We start from the raw sequence: 22,565 nt of genomic DNA, 5'->3' as shown, positions 1-22,565 counted from the left end.
ACATTGCAAATGGAAATATACAATCAACAATTCAATCAATAGTTACTCATGCCCAAAGTCTAATCGTTCAGTGTTTAAAGAGTGAAGTAATGAGCATAACTATCAAAACTGCTAAGGACCTCGAACAAGCAAACTTTGAACTTACTTAATGATTCACAGATCGATTTTGTATGAAATATTCGAGGCTTGTCGATGAATCTCGTCCAACAGAACTTTACTCTCATTAAAGAAATGGTCATCAGTCGGTTTGGAGATGTAACGTTAAACTTTCCACTTTCCGGAAATATTTCCTCATAGAAAATTCTTTTGGTTTTGCATGTTTGGAACTGGCATGGACTGAAGACGATTTCAAACTGTGGATCCAATTACTGTTTTGTCATTTTGAAACTTCAATTGTTTTCCTTTATGTTTGTGATTTCTTCCTTAAGAAATTGTGTGTTTACCGTTACTCCATAAGTTGCTGTTTTAATGGCCTATATTTCCTCCAACCGTGTGTTGACCTCAACAAGGAAGCAGGCCAAGTTGCCTTGTCACCCAAGTCTGACCACTGACCACCTGACTGGTCTAACCTCACATTCCTGGACCAACAGTTAGGATAATTGTAGGTTCTAGGTCCGCTACGTCCAGCGGCTTCGGCGCCGGTCAATAATTTCCTTAGATGAAAAAATACCCACACGAACAACTCGTCGAAGGAAGGCAGGACAGAAAACGTCATTACAGAACTGGTGTTTCGGCAATCCGTTTAGTGGATTTTTTTCTATTTTGCTAAGAATGATTTTATTAGGAGATAACGTGTATTTCAGGCATCTGGTCGAACTAGGAATTGTCATAGAAACCTTTCCAAACATTCAAGAAGGTACACAGTACTTGATAACACATGCACTAATCAAATTTGTCAACATATTTTTTTTAAATATAGTTCATTTGATTTACCGTATTTTTTATTTTATAATGAACTTTACTTAGTGAAAGGGTTTATGTAAAGTACGTAACATATTTTGACACTACATAGCCTGACATGAGCTATCTAAAGATCTCAAACAAGTTATTGTTGATGCTATCTTGTTTTGATAGGTATGTATAAACAACTTAATTTACGAAGAAATCGTTCTACTGGTATGGTTAATTTTAAATCGGGCTTTAAAACAGAGTAGTTGCTGTGCTCTTCTTCATTTAAATCTTAGGTTTGCCAGTTCGGTCCCGAGAAGGTATCATTGTGTACAATAATATGTATTAATTTTCCTGGGAGAATAAAATAAAGTAAACTACTCGTAAACTTCTACCAACGTTCCGTTAACAAATCATTGGAGTCCGATAAGAAACCGTAGCTAATTTTGTCATAAATCCAAATGATTCATTGACTGTGACAATGAATGTAGAATTGGATCAAGCCATCCACGTTCAGTAAATATAGTTATATTTTGTCCTTTCTGTGAGAATAACTATGCGTATTTTTACTTAAGAAATACCCGTTAAGAGTTGTATCTAGTTCACACTAGAAATGACTCTCAATAGGTTTATGGTCCATAAAGGACGGGAACGGCTCTTTGGAAGTACCCGAGCTATGATCAAACCAGGTTACTTCCCCAGAAGTGAAACGGTGGAAGTTTCCAGACTATAAAAATTCAGCATTACATAATCAATGTATTGTTTGCCAAAAGTTTTACTATTGAATGCATAACGTTACGATGGTTTTCTCGGCCGTTTCTCACTCGATGGTTGATGTTTGCGTGCGTTAACGAGTTCTTAAAGGCGTTTCACATCTGACGTCATCACGTTTGCTTGTAATTGTTAGTACTGTCAACGATCTATTCTCGAACCGCATAAAAGTCTGATATGTGATTTTTTGAGACATACATGTATAACAAGATAAACTCATCTATCAATTCTTGATTTTCGGTTAATGACTGCGTCATTGAACTGAGGAAAATATTAGTTGGAGTATCAGATAATCAGATGCGTAGCAGGAGTTAATCTTGAAGACATCCAAAAATCAACTATCGGTTATGCTAATTAAAAATAACTTACTTAAATAAGTAAACACCTAAAACGTGTAGCATTGTGGTTAGGTTACGACATTCATGCTGTGGCAAGATTTCGTTTGAGAAAAGACTTCTGACTGAGAGATAATTTGAAAAACCGCGGATAACGAACCTAATGAGATGTGATTGCAAAGGAAAATACTCTCTCACCATGGATCCGAGTCTCTGGATTTTGGTTCCTCGTTATAACAGTGGTTTCACAGTGGTAATCATAATCTACTTCCTAGTGTTTGTATGACGTTGCCAAAACACCATCGTAATATGCTGACACTTTACACGTTGTTGCAGGTTGACGTCTGACTTCCCCTCTCACTCTCGCACCTGACTGACCGGTAAGTCTCTCTCACTCTTTCTCTTGTTGATCTCTTCCGCCCTAGTGAAGACCAGTCGGTGTCCGCATTTCCCTCCACTTCCAGCTTGCAGCTTCGCTTTCGATCCATGCCAGGGAACTGTTGATTTCCGATGTCCTAGAAAAAGAAGTGGCTCAAGGACAGACCCTTGTGGCATTCCTGCCTGATACCCCTAAATTTTTATTGGAAAACAAATCGTGAAAGGGGTAAATGGACATCGACAGTTTTTAAGACTTATTTAAAGAGTGTTTCAGATATATACAGTCATTCCATTAACACCTTCATAATCACATGTTCATATAATGACAAAGTCTTAAAAGACTATACTATTTGAACATTTTGTTCAAATAAAATAATTACATTTTAATCAGCCTAATGTTCAAGTCTCTTGGTAGAATTAAAAGTTGCAAAGTTGGTTGAAGATCATCTCGCTTGGTAATTTAAAGCCTTCTTTGACAAATTGAAACCAGGCCCAGCTGTCCTTGGGCTTGTGATCATGACAAAAAAATCGGCTGGTAAAGACCATATCTGTTTCATTGCAGCCGTATTACATCTACAAATCTTTCACTATATTCTTTCTACACTCATCTTCCATTATTTTTTTCTTAATTCTCTTCGGTAATCTCAGTAATTCAACTAATTGATTGGCGCATTCTAATTACAGTAATGATTAATCTGAATATCCAATCAATTATAACACGCGCAGACCAACCTATTACCCTTCGTCTATCAAGGCCTGTAGTTTCACCAATGATAATTGCGATACGGCGTAATTTATGCAATCAGCTGTTTATAAGCTCCACACGTCTTCGTCGCCTAGCAGGACTGTATGAGTGATCGTGATGAAACTTTGATGGCATGCCGAACAAAGTGTCATGAAGCCAACACACTCGTTGGAGGCCAAGATAATAAAGGATTTGAACCTCACTACTCGATGTTATAAAACATTAATAACCTGAGGCAAACTTCCTACCACTTGAGTATCGCCTTGTAACTAATACCAATACGTCTGTTTTTGCGTAGTTCATTGAAGGCGGTCGGTCAGATGATCGTTGTGGATGGGTAACCTTTCAAACCGCAGGAAGTGAAATAAATATGTCCCCGCCTAGGCTTACTAAGCACAATAATAATGAAAGAAACTTGAAATTCTATACTGTCCATACACTACTAAACATATTTTGAAACTACGGTTGAGTTAGTCTACTTTGAACACTAAAGACATCTCCGATCAAGGAGTGCATTTGATGGTTAAACCTCATATTCTTAATCTTTGAAGCTAAAGCGTTCCTAACACAGTAGATCTATATGGAAGCCTTTGAGGAATGCTCAGATGTTCTGAGTTGTAACCGAAAGAATTGTATCCGTGTGTTTGTAGTGTTAGTTTTTGTTTTTTCAATCCGATAAATGCTGTCAGACTTCTTACCAGCCATAGCTAGACAAGGCAAGAGGATTAGCACCGGAACGAGCTTTTTACCTCTCTAGGGTCACACGTTGCAATTTTGTCCTAGTTTTCCTTGAACCTGCTGACAACCCAGCGGCCTCTGTAGGAATGATAGCATATCTCTTCACTCTCAACATCTTCCTAGTGTTTGCAGACCGGAAGTTCCCCAATTACTCCGACCACGCCGGATAAGGCGGTAACTTTCCTCCGCCAAGTGGAGTCGCGGACCGATTGCCAACTGGTTCTGCTGCGTTCCTAAAACATGGAACCGGTTGGTGCCGACTTGACCCAAAACAAGCGATTTCGAAATCGTATTTGTTGGATGCAGTCGGACGTCTTATTGTATTGGGCAATGGCAGGAGGAGTCATCGACTTTGGCACCTGACCTTCCAGGGTCATATGACTTAAATTTTGTGAATTTCCATCAATGTATTACTATAACTTTATTGTTCCGATGATAAAAGATATACTCACAAGGGTTGATCACACCATACTTGGTAATATTATGGCGTCCAACCCAAAAACTTTACATTGGAAACGTATCTTCATTGGCGTTCTTGTGTACCCTATACTATGATGACATTTGATATCTTCACGAATAAGTCTTAGACGAATATGATCATTCCAAATTGTTCCTTCCAGATGTTAAATTTTCGTACGCAAGTCTCATTGTGGGGAGGGAATCAATAGATATATTATTGGTTGAAAAAATCGAATTGGCTTTATTGTTGTTTCAAATTACTCGCTTTTTGGTTGATTAAGTAACGTTGTTTCTTGACCTCATATAGAAAGTTTGGACAAGAAGAAAGGTGTGGTGCCGTTCAAACGAATCCCACATGTGCCTTGATTTTTTTTATTTCAACAGGCTGGCACATGAAACCATAGACCAACCAACTTGTATGTTTTATCCATCATGAGACTCTAGTATATCTTCCGGTAAATATTATTTAATATAATCGTGCCTCAACGAACAATTAAACCTTTCCACGGTACTATACATGCAATACAATTCGAAGTTGTTATGTTCACTATTTTGGGAATGGTGAACTAAATGTTTATATAAACTTGCTTTCTTTTCTTTACTAACTACAGGGATCTGAAATGCCTTTAGCAGGAGCATACATTTGACAGTTTCATTTAACCAACTGATTGGACAAACAGATTTATTTTATGTATTAACTGTTATTTCCCTTTCAAAATCAAAATAAATATATGGATCAAATATAGCCTAAAACAGAAATATAGATGGCATGATTAGATGGTATAACCTGTTGAGTTAAAATATAGTAAACAAATTTAAGGTTGATTTTACTTATACTTTAGTTCGATCATGCTTGTTTACACAACCTAAAACTGTTACGTACTCAAGTTCCTAGATCGAAATTATATAACATCAAAGTTTGTCCTTCGTAAGGATACGTGTCGTGGCCCGGCAAGTATAAGTACTACAACGAGTGATTGTACTTCTGGTATTCTTGGACCTAATGTACTCATGAGTACGTAACTGGCACTGCAAATACACAGATACGTTTGACTTAAAATTTACATAACTAGATGTTTCTATTCGAAGGGTTATTACGTGTAAAACACAGGTATGTTACATCGTTACGACAACATGGGGCAATACAAATTGTCCAACGCTCAATTGTCATTTACCTGCGTTCCTGCGTTGTCAAAAGAGGACAGAGGAGTGGATATTTATGTTATACAATTAAGTAATCACGTTTATTTTTATCACGAGAGCATCGTCCTGACACGTGAATGTCCTGAGTCCTTCGAGGACGACGGACGACAAACTCTTGTGTAAACAACTCTGGACTTGTTATCCTCAGCCCGAGGCCGCTCCAAGGATCTCCTGTGTTGCCGTCGTTGAACTGAAAAAAATCAACGATATACAATAATTAAGAGTAGGAAAATAATTCTCGGAGAGCGAAGTCAGCTAGTATTGGAATAGTCAATAGGTGTACAGAGAAAATGCGCTTGTCGGTGTTTTAAATCATTTTACGTCGAGACAAAAACCTTCAGCTATTGTTTTGACATGGTTTATTGACGGGTCAAAGTCCTTTGGAGCAAAATCTGTATAAATTATGATTTAAATGAGAGTCTATTTACTAATCAAGTCAGAATGTATCCTTGGTTTATAAAACTTGATTTAAGCTATAGCGATGACATCTATACTAAACGACAAATCTAAATACAGTACACTTAATAATACGGTAATTTACGACGGAGGTTATCATGGTGTAGATCCATCCACGAATACTAGAACAGAAATGCTATGGATCATGAGCATAAAAAATTACGTCACTGGTGTGAAAGTAAAAATGTTTTATTAATATTTAAATTGAACTTTCAAAAAATTTCCAAATCATCTGTTACGGCTATTATAGACATTCAGACCAGGTCATTTGTTCATGGTTATGATCCATACAGTTTCTGTGGATTCGAACATTCATAAACAAACCCCGGTTTTTCATATACAAACTATGATACTATAACTGCTTAAATTTCACTCGTATGTTAAAATTCACTAACGAATGGTTTCTAGTAAAAGTTGCCCTTTAGAGAATGTTGTCTTTTTGAGAAAGATAATGGTCCTAATTGTGGATTTTAATTGATCCACAAACTGTTCAAATCCACAAACAGTCTAAGCCCAAGGTGATTGGCGGGATTTGAATTTGGAGCCTACAGAGTATCCCCAATATTCTGTGTTGGAAGGTAAATACGTGATAAACATCAACGCTAGTTTCCTCCCTCTGTTAGTCTGTTTTAATCTAAGGGACTAAAAAGTTAATTACTGTCTAGGAAAGTGCCTGTAGGCAAATAAGAGTACAGGCGGTGCGGAACCGCATGGCGGGCTTGCCAGGAGAAATCCTTGTCACCTTGTCTCAGTTTGGGTACTTAAAATTACTTAACTGAGATGTTACAAATATGGCGTCCTTTAGGAGATAATGCATCTGCCAAATGGTGTTGACTTTGGTTTTCTGTGTCATAAAAGTGCAGGCTTAGTAAGGCTGAGCATATAATGTTAAACTAGGCTGTTTAACCCAATGGACAAGTATTAAACACGATATGGTATTTTTTTACTCAGGAAGTAATAAGATCGAGTGTTTCAACACAAGGTGATCCAGGCAGGGTGCATGCACGTATTTTGTGTCGGCCAGGAAGTTCCTCTTATCCACACGGCGGGGCTAAGGTCAAGTGTCTTTTGTTGACTGACCTTGTCATCTTAGATAAGATCCAGATTAGTATATGGAAGGTATGAACTTGCTTTTTAACTATGATGGATGTATCGCAATTGTGAAAAAATCTTACCCTGTTATTCGATTCGACGTAGAACATTGTGGCGAATCACTCTTTTTGGGAATCACTTAGTAAGATTAAGTAAGAATTAATACGAGTAACTTTGGAAATTCGTGAAGACAGCTTTTGTTGATTTTGTTAAATGTCAAGTTGTTGTCGTCAGTAAACGTTTGTTACTTAACAAATAGTTACCACCACGATAGCTAAAAATAATTAAATATTTCGAAGGTTGAAACACATACTCTAATGAGATGTTTGTTCAGTTTTTTTCGCCCTGGATACGATTATTGATTACCCTTCATATAAACATGAGGAAATGATGACAAGTAGTACAATTTACGATTTAATTCTCTTTAAAAAACCTAATCTTCCCAAGTTGGTCCACATTATGAATGGTAAATATGTAGAGTTCCCTTCAACTGCCGTAATAAGGGTTTGTATTTCCTAACTTATAGTTTTTTTACCCTTGTAAGTTCGAAACAAAATCAAGCGTCGAGTAAGACTGTATTGCTCTCGACCTCCATATCGACTACGAGGTACTTATTATTCAATCAAGGAGCAGTTTATATTAACGCTTCCTCTTGCGACTGCGACTACGATGGAAGCTACTAATTAAACAAGAGAAATCGCAATCGGTTCGTCCGGATTATGCAACTTTGAGCAAAACCTTGAGACAAATATACCTTGACCACTTCCTTTGCATGTGTCCTCATGACCTAGCGGACGTCAATAACAATCATAACATCGCCATTGACAGAACAGAAACAAATGTGGGGACTCTTTATTAAGTGTTCTAAATAGTACAGACGTAACTGGTCTAGCCCACTAGTAGGTCCCAGCCCATGGCTTTACGGTCTGTCTGTAGAGCAAAGCTATATCATCGAGCTGTGGTACTAGAGTAGATATCTAACCCATATTAGCCATCTGTACTATAGTAAATAGTTAAATGGGCCTTTCATATCAACTACTGTATTTCCTTTTGCTATCACCAAATTTAGACTTTTGTTTACTATTATGAAAAGAACATAAAGGATACTACGATTTTCAGTAAGTAGACCTATCAGTTTAGCTAGATCGACAAAAGTCAGTACTTAAGCAGCCCCAATGTCTATGGGTCAATTCAAAGTTAATTGTTATTATAAAACTGGATACAGTATGAAATTAATGGAATGTCTACTTGTACTCAAATTCAGATAGTCGAGGTACACTCGCTGTTCAACTTTAACAGGATAGAACAATATTTTGTCTCTTGTAAGAAGACACATTGTTTTCTAGTTTAACAAGCACTCAACACCAAGATTAGTGTGGGCCAAAGGGCTCATTTAGGTGTTAGTCTGAGATAATTAGGTACATTACGTGGAGAGTGTTTGACTTAACAGGTTTAATCTGTGTGTTGCCGGTACCGTTTAGGCGTTATACAGTAAAGTAAGGTAGTAAGGATAGTGGAGTATTGTAGGGTTGGTCTGATACAGGAGTTTTCCTCGAGTCGAGTTTGACTTTTTATCCTAGAGTTGTTCTGTTCAAATTATGTCACAGTGTAAATATTTTATTTTCCTCTACTAAAACAGTGATCTGTATTAGTTGATCCAGTATTGCAAATCCAGTGGTGTAGTGAAAATCAAGTGTTCAAGAAAACGAATCATCGAGGTAACATTTTTATAGTCGAATTTTGGAATTTATTTTGTTGGTGATTTCCAATGAATTGGTATAATATGTGCTAATTAGTTTTAGTTTTTCTGAGATCTACAAAAGGTAGTGGATTGTCTGTGAACAGAAGAAAGAAGTATACCGGAGTAAATGTTTTTCAATTTTGTGTTTTCTGTGTTTTCTGTGTTTTGCTCTTTACTATGTCTGTGACTCAGGGGAGGTGTTTACCTTGTATTTATGAGGTGTAAAACTTGCTAGAATTTATGTTCGTTGTTTCGGAGCACCTTTTTCTCGAAAGCAAAACGTCGATTGAGATAGTTTTTAATGTTGTAGCAGAACCAAAATAGGACCAGGATTTCAGAATAGGACCAGGGGCGTAAGATTCTGTTTCAAAATGCTAAACGATTGTAAATACGTTACTATAATTAATTTTAAACTAGCGTTATCATGCGTCCGTAATTATTGGAGACAGATGAAGAAAATGTCCCATTCAATTCCAGTGTATTATTTGCTGGCAAAAATTTGGTTTTGTTAGAGATATATTGCTGAAATTTGTTATTACATTGAGATATTCACATAATTCATCTCACTACTTAACTACGTTGAGTGGGAATCATATAGATATAAACAGCTATACGCCCAACTATACGCCTAAACATTTTTGACTAATAACTTATTTAAAGTTGGTACGATGGTACTACGAACATATCCTAATGAAAATATCAAATACAAACTATTGTGTACTGACAAATCATCACAAAGAAATACTGGTCGGTGTGTGCTAAGTCATTGTAGAATCTATTGTTGAATTGTATAACCCGCGCATTGCTGTCTGAATTAAACACGTTGGCGAATCGATTGGGTTATGGTCGAAATATTAATCGGTTTTCGTAACACTACACGAAGTTGTATAATAGGTGCAAAATCGGCTCATGCGTTCGTAGATTAGCCAATAGGCTCTCACTGAAAACGTCTTGTATCCCCATTTTAATTTACAGTCTGTTGTTTATCAACACCACTTTTGATGAACTGAAATGTAACAGAATGGGGGTATTGGGATATCGCTGATATTTCAAACAAATTTTAAGAGTTTCAGATAACTCTAAGAATGGTTTCAGCTAGATTAGATCAAAACGATTCTTAGATCTGCCACGTAGAGTTCTTTAAAATATTTTATTAACAGTAAATAATTGGCATTTTAGTATTTATCTCGTAATTTGTTACATCGAACATGTAAGAAATGTTGGTTTTAGTATCGGTTGTTTCAATTCACGACTATTGCATAGACTTGGGAGTTTGTTAAATAAATTGTTACTCGTTGGATATTAGAAATAAAAATATTACAAATCCGTCTATGAGTTATTTGTATTCTTTATTTTGACCCTCTTCAAAACCGTTCTTAATAGCATTTATTAGTGGTATACTGGCTAGGTAGTGATTTCTATAGTAGAGAAATTGGTATTCTAAAGAAGTATCACCTTTAAATAACGTAAAATTTAGTTGTGGTATGATTTCAGAGTTATTTTACAACAGCTCATAGTAATTTTTTTAATGCGTTTGAAATTGAAAATTGTTAATCACAACTCAATTACACCGGATGACCTATAAATCCGTATACAAAATAACATAATTTCTACTTGGTAAAAGTCGTGGATTAATTTCACCTGAGCAAAGGAAACATCGTTTAGGGAAATCCAACATCGCCCCGTTGTAAATTAGACATAGTAACTTGTGTCGGGGTGAAAGTGATGCCATGAATATGAGTTTGGTAGGATGTCCGTTACGCCCCAAATATAACAATCTGACCAGAATGTGGTCCGCGAACTATAATAACTGCCCTACTTGGGGATGATATAAATTGGAAACTTTCTACCGACAGTGCAAGTGAAACTTTTGACCCTGACTGGCAATTTGTGAATGAATACCTTAATTTGGTTTAAGCCACGTATTTGCACTTTCATTCTTGTAGGGAAGACTCTAAAGTAAGGGTTGTAGTTTCTTAAATCAATACTAAAGTAAATAGCATATTGGTTAGCGGAAATTTTTGAATTAGTCCCTAATTTGGCTACAATTAATGGTGTTTAGATTTTTTATATTATTTATTTACCTTTGCATGTGCCTACACGTCATGTTGGTAGTAATGTTGGTTAATTGTACCTGTACTCGTCGGGAAATTAAAGAATATAGTATTTTCTTTACAACTCCTTTAATAAATTCGTACTGTGAAAGTAAAAATCGTATTGACCACACTTCCTGTTTGAACAGAATTAGGTAATAAGCACGTTCGGTGGGAATCCCGGCATACGTTACCACTTCTGGGAATTAGAGGGAAAGTGAGATGTTATGTATGTTTAAGAGTGCGACACGAATATTCCCGTCGCTCGAAATCGAGCTTAGCCCACGCTCTGATCGACGTCAGTCAATTTCTTCATCTTGAATGAGAAAAGCAATGGTTTTATGTTATTCAATTTCGCTGTAATGTCTTTACTGATTGCTGACGACTAAACTTAATATACATCTTTAAATATGTTTGAGTACTGCAGTGTGATTCATTATATTTAGCATTCAAATGTCACCCAATTATTCACATTTTATGTATATTATTTAGTAATTCACGGGAGTAAAATTAATTGATTCTGATAGAATGTATAGAGTAGTGCAGTGCACAGTGTACGTCGAGGTTATGATTTAGGTCTAATTAAAATTATAAATTCTAAGGCTATATTTTCTTATTCTGAACCTACCCCCCCCCTCCCCTACAATCACTATCTTTTAATTATTTTAACTATTTGTTTCTATGTTATAATGTAAGTAAAGTTTCAATATAATCTAAAGGAGCATTCAAACTTATATTTAGTCAAAATATAACTCCTTCCTAGAGTCTCGTTAGATTATAAATGTAAGTATATCACAATAACAAAGCCATTACAATAGTGTAGAAGGCTAGAAGGTCTTTACAAAACAGTTTGCTACCTACATATTTGGCTACGTCACCTCTGAAGCTTTTACGGTGTTGAACCAACGCAAACATATTCAAAGAAAAGATATGTGTTTGAAAGCAAACAGATTTTTGTCTAGTACTCTAAGGTTTCTTTACCATTTGTTTCTTGTTATTTAAATCATTTAAAACCTCGTTTAACCAAATAAAACGATCTAATCATTATCAATAACTCGTCCCCTAGTTTTGTAAGACTTAACAGAAAACCACAAATCATGAAATTAACCCTCAAATAATAGAAACAAAACTTCGTCAACACTAGATCAGTAACGCCGAACATGAACTAGACACAAGAACGAGCTTCAAAAATTACAAGGGTGAGAGGTCTAATTGTGTTTGTTAGTCTATGATAAAACTTACATTTAGACATGTATGACAAAACACTCAATCCAATTAATGTACACCTCATAGCGGTACACGGATACGAAAACAAGTGATGAAACCTAAAGTGAACATCTGATTGACGTGACCTTCGATATAATTTGTTTATCAATTCTTGCATTTAGGTACCTCAATGGCTTCAAGCCTTTCTATAGTAACATAAACAACATGAACACGAGGCGACAGTTCACTAAACCTTTCACTAGAGTCTGACGATACACGGTGTCGCAAACGTGGTGATTACGAAAGTTGACAAAAACTGTCGCACATTACAACTATCATTATGCGGTAATGTGTTCAGGTTGCCTGGTCTCGTTGAAGCGTGTGACTTATGTTCAGACGTTAAGGGTTCAAATCCCACCAATCGCTGATGGATTTAACGAATGTATTTTATATTGTTATGGCCCAGTGGCTCGGATGCCATGTTGAGCTATTTGTCAACCTACTGTATCTAAAAAAACTAAATAGAGAAGTCTCCTAGGCGAGTAAAATTGTCTGTGTCTTTGAGAACTCTTTCTACTGAAAGACGTACGGTATTTTTTATTGTGTTTCAATATCTAACATTTACACAGAACTTTTTTGGTGATATCTTTGTTGTTTCAACTTATTTTGCAATTTTTTATTTTTAACCTTAGGCACTAATTGCTCTGATCCATTATTGATGAGTCCTATTTGTGTCCATCTTTGGTTCTCCTTCTTCATATGATCGTGCAGACAAATGTGTGGAATATTTATAGACAAATACGTGAGAATGTTAACTTGTCACTAAAGTCAATTTTTTGTTTGGTTCAGATATAATGACAATTTTTTTATTAAAACTTAGATGACCTCATCATACTCGTATATGTCTGGTGTGTATAGAGAACACAGCAGTTGTTCCAGTAAAGTAGTTCCTTCATTTTGTCGCGGTAACGAGTTACGAAATGTATAACAATACGTCTTCTGTGACTTTCGTTATTAAATTACAAGATGGTAGTAATGTTTAACTGGGTTTCTCCCGGAAAATATGCCCAAACAAGTGACCATGTAGACTTTCTATTCCGTGAACTGGAGAACGCGTACTGTAATCAGCTGATTACGTACAACCTGCGACGACGGGTCACGGCGACCAACTTTGTCGAAACTGATCAGTTGTACTTTGTACTGGATTCAACCAGTCTTAAACCTGAGTCAAGGCGTATAGGACTGAAGGCCTGTATCCAAAAACAGACATTTCGATAGTAGACATCCATGGATATGGACCAGCTGACGCATTTTTTTTTAATAGAACATGAATGGCCCACTTACAAAGTGTGCTATAGACTAAATATCCATTTTTCTACATTAGTTTATGTTGCTTCGATAGTCAATGGGGTAAAAGTTGATATAGTTGTTAATAAATACTCCTTAAATTCTCAATAAGTTGTCTACACCATGATAAACCAAATCTATACATCGATACATAAATCAGTAATGTTAACCTTGTGCGCACGTAAAACCCTTATTTTTGTTTATTTGGTTACAAATGTTCAGATTTCCTATCTAACATGCTGATTTCTAACAAACCTTAAACTTAATTTCTTCACTATACGTATTAGTGAGGTTACTTTAAAAGAATGAACTTTAAAAGTGGATGAAGCCTTGAATGTGAAATGTTTGTCATGTTTTGGAGACGTTGCAATGAAGTACCTGTTTATATTGTTGCAATCACTCAGCTAGAGATACAACTGGAGGTAGCACTGAATGAGAGAATTGCTAGACATTGGTCGTTTGTGTTATTGTGTTAGAGAATACTGTACGTTGTTGCTAGTACGCTTGAACCAGAGGATTGTGGGATTGTACATACATAAAGCTATCAGCTGATTCCCCTAGTTGGTACCATCATAACGTCTCGATTTTTTAGCAGAGTTGTCGTGGGTCAGTGCTACGTAGCTAAACTCCAGTATTGTGTTCACAATTGTACGTTACCACTGACTATAAACAGCTGATAGTTCAACAGAGATAATTAACGTATAGTGGTTTAAATTACCTTGTTCTGTCCAAAACGATCCTATGTAGTTTGTAATGACTACAGCTGTTTCGTGCTGCAGGAGCACATCTTCAGGTCGGGAGAAGCCTTAGGTTCTCAGAGATAATTAATTATTAGGTCTACTTCACCCAGGAACATTGACGTTTATTCCTGCAGAAGTCTGAGTAACAACCTCTTCCTCCTAACATTTTTTCCTGCAGACGCCTCATAAGTGTCCCAATGTGCAAGGAAAGCTAGAAAATGCCATTTCTCTATCGGCAAAACCACGGAAACAATGGACAATCGAGCCACGTGCACGGTAGCTGAAGAAGCGCGAAACGTCGAGGAATTACTCTATTTCACGCAACACTGGATTCAATTAGTGAACGAACGAGCCGAAACAATCGTCTACTCCTTTCTTTTAGATTCTCACTTGCGATCTATAAGAATTTCTCTCGCATTAAAATAACGAAGTGATAAGCATGCAATGGCTTGGCTTGGTAGCCGAGAGTGATTCAGTTTCTTAGCTTGTCTTGCTTTGTCTTCTGGAGATGATTCTGTTATTTACGTTGGTGATTTAGATTTTGCTTTGCAAACAAAGTTTAATTCGTGTTACAAATCTCAATAAAATACGTCAGCTCACTTCTCACAAACAATCAGTTTTCCTCTACAAGAACCGACTCAGTATCAAGGATCTCCCTCGATTTGAGACCGTATGCTTTGGTCATATGAATTTCATGTCATTGATTAAGAATTTCATGTCTTTTCAGATTTGTCGTAGGAAATATAACAATGACACTTATTATCTATTCCTTCAGTAAATGATACTGTGAAGCCATATTGCAAAGACGTTAGCTTGCTTTAATCACAATTCAAATGTATCCTCGACATTCTCCTCGCTATGATACACACTAGTTCTGCATTCAGTGATTAGCGTCATATTAGAACGGAATTATTCAGGAAGATTGTGTTATAATATTTGGACCACCATTTTTTTTGAGATGTTGACAGAAACAATTTCACGTCATCTCCATCAAACGGCACTAAAAAACAAAAATCAGCCAATAATAATGTTCAGTTAACTTATTAAATAAGTATAGGTGTTACAATATTGCCATTGACTTTTGGATAGCCAAAGCATGAAGTGAGTTCTATTCTTGTTTACGTAAGCATCCAAACAAAAACTTATTCGTCTTTTATCCATCAATCGCATGAAGTTTAACAATTTAGATGATGAATGATATTGACACGACAGTAGATATTGATGACCAACAACACAGGCATGCAGGTATGGGATTCGTGATTGATGAGCTGCGTAGTCTGATGAGTCCTTGAGGCAATCAACAACCAACGCAGTGTCCGAGGCAGGATCATAGTTAACGCAGGACGCAGGACGGTGTCTGGACGACTTCCTTATTCGCGTAGGTTATTGTACTTTGCAGACGACTGCCAGCTGCTGTTTCTTCTCGTTCATCTTTCAGTGAGGTTAACGTACACTGAGACTTTACTGTTTACTTCGAGATGTTGGATCGAGCTAGCAGCCTCCCTAGAGGTGGGATTGATTACATTTTACATTATGGAATACGAATATTGCACGAATTAAGAGTCCGGACAGGACGTGAAGGAAAAGGACTCTTCATCTTTATAAGACTCTAACCTATGGGTCTAGCCCTATACCTCAAAGCTTGCCTATGTCAACTCTCAGTTCTTTATACGAAAGCTGTCATGGGGGAAATTTTACGCTGCTCTTTTTGTAAGAAGCACCGTGCTGGATTGAAAAGGAAACAAGTGACTTGGTGATGGTTATTATAGAATTTATTTGAATTTTCGAGTGTTTTGCATAGCCGCCTCATCGATTTCTTTGGATTTTACCAGCCACAAATACGGAAACCTTTTATACAATTAAATTAACTTCACGAGAAATATTTTCCGTCGAACATCCGCCATCTGAACAGTCTATATATGCACTGAAGAGTTAAGAAGCTACAAACTAACTCAGTAAAATCACCCTAGATGCGTACATAGATGTGCTCACATGTCGAAAGAGCGTCCACACACTCCAACCACCAACACGAGATATGCTGTCAGTCATGCAGACATTTTACGGGTTTTACTCAAACTTCACATCATCACACGTCGTCGCAGAAATGTACGCACACTTCAATTTTGTTTAAATCTGTGGTCCACATAATCACATTTAATTGCGCACATCAGGTTTATGAAGACATTTACGCAAACAAATGTAAGCTTGTAGTAAGGGGTTTATACCCAGGCAATAATAATGAGTAGGCGTCTCAAAAACACCTAGGCATACGACCTACACCGATCTTTCCCCAAAGAAACGATTCACTTTTCTATTCTAGAATAATCGTTCCGAACAGGTAGGGAGTTTGATGGAGAGTGGAGAACGAGGAAGGAGAGTGGAGAGTGTACGAGTGCGTGGTCTTCTGAGAATATCAAACAAGATTAGTTCAATATATTTTCCGATTTTCTTGATACTCAATCCGATGCATTTTGCTTCTGGCTATTGGATATGACTACATTTTATAGAGGTGCAAGACCAATGATATCGCCATACAAAGGAGTATATCATTTTTGTTTTCTGATTTTGAACTAAATCTTAAGTGTCTCCTTTTTTGGGCCAGCTGGTCCTAGTATTATTTGCCTTTAATTTTGTTTGGAATTTGTTTCTACCGAGAGACTTACGAGAGTTTTATACCTATTGTTTTATTATACATTTATTTTAGGGTCCAAGAAGCTAGAAATTGTATTTTAAAATGTTAATACGCCAGTTTTTAGTCCAGCTTCCTCGTATCTGACACGTTGAACCCTCCTCATCGATGCGGGATGAAGACAATGCTGTATTGAAGACTGGAGACAGAAAGTCTAGACTAGTAAGACAAAGGTGGTGGGAGTGTCACAAAATTATTCCACTTGCTCGCTTATGTTACACAACTTCCTTTACTCGTTCTGGTATACTGTATACTTATCAATAGCATCATAGTCAATGATCATACCTATAGTCTGTGGGTATATAGTAATTCTCATTATCAATTAAGATTGGGACGCCACCTAGGTGCGTTTTTTCTCCCAAATATAATATGTGTGATGGATGAGTGTAGATTGGAGTGAGCCAAAACAGATGTTGGAACTTCCTTTCTAATCGTCGAAGGAGGTTATAGGTTGTTTTAATTCACCCAATTCACCCGGATGCAAATTTGTAAACCATCACGACTTGGACATAAATGAAAATCTATTTTGAGACGTCTCTAGTACATAAATTTCCATATTTATATATAGTCTAATCATGGAAAGAAAGACATTCAATTCAATCTTTAAGACTGAAAGGTACACTCGGATGTGCATTTTAAGCTAATTATGAATTAAGGGTGAGTGTAGAATATAACGAGATGACCTGCATTGCTTTGTCACCGACTTAGATAGACTTAGCCGTTTCTTCCACTACAGTACTACCATTAATTAATTAAAAGTCCTGCGATCAAGGACAGCTAAGCCCAGTTTCGAACCATGAAAAAGGCACTGAGTTTACTCAGGGCCAAACCAGCTTGGTGTATCTCACTGTGTTAGCTCATTTATCTCTGGTTATTCTGTAGTGTGATATAAATGACTGTTAATTTCTTATTACCATTTCAGATCTGAAGTTGAAATACTTAGAACAATCGTGTAGCCTAATCTATTAATTTGAAACGGTGCTCGTTATTCATGAAACCTTTCCCCATAAAGTTTTAACCCGCAGATATGAGTACTTTTCCAATGCAATCGCAATCAAGTCATTAGCTATGCTATAGATTAGATTACAGCAGAACTACAAAACCTAACTATTGTTCTGCTATCTAAAGAGCGGTCCATGAAATTCACCATGTAAACGTTGTGATTCATCGTCACTGTGGTATGATTAATTAAACAAGTTAATGGCTTTTTACATTCTTTACCGTTTATGAACCAGTAACAGTATATACGCTTGACGGTCAGGTAAAATATTAAAAAGTGTTTTTGGAAAAAGATAATTTTTATTTTTGTGTGTGTTTATTATTTGTAACCACCGATGTGTTTGTAGAGATATTGTGCTCTCCCGCGACTCGACATACAAAAAACCTACAAAACTACTTCGGAGATTTAAATAATATTAACTGTTTTATAACACATCATCCTCCTATGTCAAATTTTACCCTATTAAAGTTGTGGTGAATTATTTATTTTAAACGTTTGTAATTTTTTTAAGAAGGTCAGAGATAAAACAATAAAAACCGATAGGTCAGTCGTATTATTTGTACGTAAACGTACCCTAAAATCTAAAATAAGAGAGAAATATTCATTCAACATGAGCGTAATCAAGCGTTTCTGGCAGTTTAAAATGTTTTATGTTTTACTGTAGGATGAATGTTTTAGGACCGGTTTTAAATTCAAGGCAACTGGTTCAACTGACAATTCTATTCTTATCTGTGCGATATTTGCCAATCTCATATACTTTTTTTGACCAGTGTTATTTATAAAGTCACCTGGTGTTTTTTTTAATAATATGGATCAAAATTGAACACTACTTCACTTTTCCGTATTGCAGCGTTACGAAAGATAAATTGTTTTCCCAATTTTTGACGACACTTGTTGAAGAAAAAACATAATTTTTAAAATATATGTTTTTCAGTTTTTTGGCGTTATCTCTCAGCAAGCACTTAGACCCCTAGAATCGTCCGTGTCAAGTTTATAGCCTACTTTTTAGACCTTGCAGTTGAGGAAATATTTAGTAGTGTTTTAAACTTTATGAAGAAAGTGAGGATTATATTACATTGATAATTAATTATGTACCTATACCGATAACATAAAAGACAGAAACCTAACAAATGTTTGCAACGATCGAGGTTTCACATCACCTCGTTAGTGCGAAACTCTGATCTATAAAACTTTATTTATCAATTTGCCCGATTCATCCCGTGAGAACCTGTGGCGCTAACCACGGGGCCATTAGAGGTAGAAAGTGTCGATTATTGGCCTTACATGTGGTATATCAGCTGACGACAACAATGCTTCACAATTACACCACTTTCCCTCATTTTCGCGCGGAAAGTAACACCTATATGGCTGCTATAGTCTGTAATACACACTACAAACTCAATGGGCAATTTGTCGCTTGTAGAATGACTGGCACTGTTTCCGTTCATTTCTAACTTGTATAATTTCTTTCTTTGTATAATAACTTGGATATTGGTATTTTTTTAATCAAGGCAGTTAAATTTGTTGGCTAATACATAATTCAATTATTACTAATGCAATTCATAATTTATTGTTGTCGCTATCTATTAACAGTATTGTATACAGGGTGTCCCGGAACTCTCTACCAATATTTTAGGGCATTGCTCCTGGGTAAGAAACATACCTAAATATCATATTTAAATTGTCCGGAAGTCCTTAGTTACTCACACAGCCGCCATTTTGTTTTTTTCAGTTATTAATTTTTTTCTAAAAAATGGTTAAACATATGAAATTGAAACTTTGCACAAACATTTAGGACAACTAGAAAAAGCTACCAAAAAATCATGACGATTTTTCAAATTCATAAAACAAAATGGCGGCCATTTACAATGTTTATAAAATCAACGGTTTTTGAGTTATTTAAGAAACAAAATTTTAAATGGCCGCCATTTTGTTTTATGAATTTGAAAAATCGTCATAATTTTTTTGTAGCTTTGTCTAGTTGTCATAAATGTTAGTGCACAGTTTCAATTTCATATGTTTAACCATTCTTTAGAAAAAAATTAATAACTGAAAAAAACAAAATGGCGGCTGTGTGAGTAACTAAGGACTTCCGGACAATTTAAATATTATATTTAGGTATGTTTCTTTGCCAGGAGCAATGCCCTAAAATATTGGTAGAGAGTTCCGGGACACCCTGTATATTCATTTTTTGTATAGACGTGAGTTTATAACTGATTCGTGAATGAAGTGTCTCTATTTTTTTCTAGTTCTAAACTATATCTTTATTTCTTTTGCATACTGTGCTACCGTACTATCATTGTAATTCATACTTCTGGTTTTAATGATACACACATCACTGTGAAGTAGATGCTTTTGCAATAAAAAATGTTAAAACGTGACCATTTATGAGTACAATCACAAACGCAGAATAAAGGGTAACAAAAACCTGGCTTCGCTTCATTCCTTTTTACCAGATCAACCAAACTATTACGTATTCGTAATTCGTGCACTACCCCGTCTAAGTTATTTGTGACTTCTGTCCCATATGTCAAAGGCTATGTATCTTATGACTATATTACATAGTATATTTGTAGTCCAATGACTAGGTTACACTGACTAACCAAACCTAGTGACTTAGTACCCTTCCTGTAATGCAAGGGATAGGGCTAGGTAACTTATATTATGACCAACTTACTCAATGCCTAGGCTGCACTGACTAGGCTAATCGTGTTAACAGTTGTCTTCCTGCCTGTCAATGAATGCGACAGCTAGTCTATTGTGTAGCTTGGAACATATGTGGCTTGTGTTGTGAAAGTTATTTAATCAAGATCATCATTTGACATAACTTCAATTGTAACCCTATTCCACCTTTTTAAACTATATTCACCCGTGTTTTAGTAAGTTCTGTATTCACACGCAGTAATGACAGAGAAATAATTTGATTTTCAAACTAATTTTAGGATATAGTTTTGTTTATTCTGAGTTTTCGAATACACAGCAATCTATTTTATGTGGTTCTATAAAATACATGTACAATCTCAAGGCCACCTGATCCTGAGAAGAAATTCAGTAGCATTTTGATCGTTTGAAACTGATCTCAGCTGTCCTTATTAGAAAGTTACAGAAGACATCTGACCCTTTCAACATATTTAGATGAATGAACTTTCAGTTACGTCTCCGTCTTTTTTTAACGAAGTGAAGTATGTTTGTTTGTGATGTACCAGAATCATTGCATTAAATCAGTCTACTGCGCTTTCACAGTACTTTATCCTGTGGTTTCCTTTCTATAATCGGTCAAAGGGCGTATCAAAAGCCATATAACCCCAGTAATATAATTCATTTTCCCCCAGATTCATGTCAATAGTAAAAGTTTAAATATCGTAAGGATCGCTGGTCAGTGGTCGTGTCCTGCATCCTGTAGAGGTCGTCTTGGTCAACCTCGCAAACATTCCGTTTCTCCTCCAGGTTAGAAGTCATCTGATCAGAGGTCCTCCCATCTCTCCTCGAAGAGGGAGGGATCGTAACTTGTAAAAACGGTGTAATACTTAAAATTTTTAATAGCATTTCCATTTCTCAAATGCAATCGTCATGCATTTTTGAGGGTAATTAACGCATCTGTGTTGGTTTCCCTCAAGGCATTTCTATTGTACCACTATATTTTCTCTTGCTTGATATGCAGTTACTACCCTGATTACAAAAATAAAACAAATAAATAAGACCATGAATAACAATTTGACCAGGTTTTCAAAAATTTGGGTTTCGATGGTTTGAGTTTGTTGCAGTGCTGGTTTAGGTTTGGAAGGTTAGTGATTAATCCTGTTGATTCGCTCTTGAAATGCAATCACATCAATAGACTTGGCGACGACAGATTTGAACAATTGCAACTCTCATAGTGTACAAAGGTAACTGGGGAATTCGGTCGTTTGATGCATCAGCCTCTTGACTTTCTAATTAGTCGTTTTGAGAGGGAGGGATGTTCAAGGAATGCGCCCCGTCAGGTGTCGGTGCGGGACGAGGGTTTGATCAAAAGAGCCGCCAACGGGGCCGATGCACCTGACTAGCTATACTGAGGTCGGTGGGGGATGGACCCTGGTCTAGGATTAGGTTAAAGGTGTTAACGTTTTGAGTCAATTTTGGAGGTAAAATATATATCATGAATTTTAGTGGAGGGAGAAATTTTGGTTCAAAGAAGCGTACGCCTCCTTACTAAGCCCTCCCTCTCGCCTATGAGGATTTGTAAAAGTAAACAATTCAAAGACGAGTCCTAAATTAGAGAATTTTAGGAAATTAGCTTCAAACTAAATTGTTTTTATTTTAAACACAGCTGATTTTCAACTTTCAAAAAGTTGACAAAAGATAACAACTGGGATTCACTTTATTTAGAAAACTGTTAATATTTCACATAGTGAAACCACCAAAAAAACATTTAAAATTATAGATAAAGGAAATGAAATAAAAAAACTCTGTGTCTTTATTGTTGTAACACGGATTTGACGTGTTTGTTTATATATTTTTGTATTTGATTGATAATTTTAGTTTCATTTTACAACAGGCTTACCAGGCTGAGAGGTTCGCCAAGAATTTTGAAGGAAGTTCATGGATCATTGTACTTAAAAAAAACTTGAAAACTAAATTTGTTATGCTCTAAAAAACTAAACAAACAGTAGTATGACACTATGTTAAGAGTTTAAACTGATCATGC

General features: G+C 36.2%; 1 protein-coding gene across 1 annotated transcript in view; it reads left to right on the top strand.

Moving 5' to 3' along the window:
• The window catches only part of LOC129002842 (patched domain-containing protein 3-like), a 69,676-nt gene that overhangs the window by 5,270 nt on the left and 41,841 nt on the right, over positions 1-22,565 (top strand). Inside the window, exon 2 of the mRNA XM_054430934.1 lies at positions 2,331-2,374. The gene's annotated coding sequence lies outside the window, so the exon portion shown is untranslated. The remainder of the gene's footprint in view (positions 1-2,330; positions 2,375-22,565) is intronic.

Source organism: Macrosteles quadrilineatus, unplaced genomic scaffold (genome assembly GCF_028750875.1).
Source record: "Macrosteles quadrilineatus isolate MER2022 unplaced genomic scaffold, UCM_ALF_1.0 Scaffold_9__3_contigs__length_116548681, whole genome shotgun sequence".
NCBI lineage: Eukaryota > Metazoa > Arthropoda > Insecta > Hemiptera > Cicadellidae > Macrosteles > Macrosteles quadrilineatus.
This window is presented reverse-complemented; position numbering and strand designations above follow the sequence as displayed.